This window comes from Penaeus vannamei, unplaced genomic scaffold, assembly GCF_042767895.1.
Source record: "Penaeus vannamei isolate JL-2024 unplaced genomic scaffold, ASM4276789v1 unanchor919, whole genome shotgun sequence".
NCBI classification, from domain to species: Eukaryota; Metazoa; Arthropoda; class Malacostraca; order Decapoda; family Penaeidae; genus Penaeus; species Penaeus vannamei.
In genome coordinates, this window is record NW_027213923.1 from 52,501 (window position 1) to 54,096 (window position 1,596).

The 1,596-nt window shown below is 25.4% G+C and overlaps 1 protein-coding gene across 3 annotated transcripts in view; it reads left to right on the forward strand.

Annotated features, from left to right (window-relative positions):
- LOC113811560 (transmembrane 7 superfamily member 3) overlaps positions 1-1,245 on the forward strand; it is a 32,629-nt gene extending 31,384 nt beyond the window's left edge. For all 3 annotated transcript variants that reach the window (XM_070119954.1, XM_070119955.1, XM_070119956.1), the window contains one exon: positions 1-1,245. This exon is cut by the window's left edge and continues 2,112 nt beyond it. The gene's annotated coding sequence lies outside the window, so the exon portion shown is untranslated.
- The last annotated feature ends 351 nt before the right edge of the window (positions 1,246-1,596 follow it).

The window sequence follows — 1,596 nt, forward strand, 5'->3', positions numbered from 1 at the left end:
CATGAATATTCATTAAAGTGGAATTATTGTTAAAGGAAGAAAGTAAAAATGATTACACATTCATTCTGTGATAACTTTGATAATTGACATGGTTAGGTTGTTGGATCGTAATTTTGAATTATGCTGGCTATGCAGATTTGTCTCTGATTTACCTGCTTCTTCCAGTAGTTGTTATAATTGGAGATACCGTACCCCTAATGATGTCTTTTTCCGTCATTCCTTTCCCAGTTTGCACAATAATGAAACACTAGAGTGCCTTTGCAATGTATAACTCTGATCTCATTACAACCGTAGGAAAGCATGGTATTATTTGTACTAGGCAACAAATGTCCCTTTCCCTAGTTTATTCAGATACTCTCGTAAATATCTTGACTTCGAGGTTGTAGTTAATGGTCACAAGAGACAGTGAGTGTTGCAGTATCTCCAGTCTGGCCAGCATATATTCTCAAACCTTGTGATAAAGCAACTGTGTGACGATAAATACGAAGACGTGCAAGTGCTTATTCCGTTCATGCAGGGTGTCTGTCCATTACATTAGATTGTTGTTATGAGATAAAAAGCAAACTTAATGTCCATAATCATCAGCCATAATCAGAGGTGTAATGCATCTTAATGTCAAAATGAAGAAAAACCTGTTATTCAGAAGGCAATTATGAAAAGAAACTATAAATTTTGGAATTTCATTTTTCACATTCCATTCCCATTATTATTATTATCATTATCATTATTATTATTATTATTATTATAATTACTTCTACTATTATTATTGTTACTATTATTATTATTATTATTATTATTATTATTATTATTATGATTATTTTTATTATTGGTGTTGTTATTGTTATAATTGTTGTTATCATTATTATTATTATCATCATCATCACCATCATCAGTATAATTCTTATTATTATTTTTGCTATCATTACTGTTGTTGCTGTTGCTGTTGTTACTGCTGTTATTATCATTATTATTATTATTGTTATTATTATCATTGTTTATATCATTATCATTGTTTATATTACTATTATTATAATAATTATTATTATCATCATCATTATCATTGTTATTATTATTATTGTTATCCTCATTGCCATTATTATCATTATTATTATAATTATTATTATTATTAAATTGAAAGAGACATGATTGTGACTGATGGTTTGTACTTTCCATAATGATTTTTGGTGCATAGATTTTGAAATGTAAACTTACAGTAATCGTTAATATATTTATTTATGCATTTCTCTAAGATGTATCATTTACCTTAAACACACTTCCAAATATTCCAAATAAGTAGTTTAAATGATAAATCTGTTCTGTTTTAGAAATTCAGTATACAATAAAATAAATCATATTGTTTCTATTCGTTCAGTTGTTTCAGTTCAAAATGTTCGTTCATTTTTTTTATGTTAGTTTTCAAGTATGATGCAAAAAAAAAAAAAAAAAAAAAAAAAAAAAAAAAAAAAAAAAAAAAAAAATATATATATATATATATATATATATATATATATATATATATATATATATATATATATATATATATATATATATATCAACAGGGAACACGTAGAACAACTTAGAACAAATGAGAAGTAG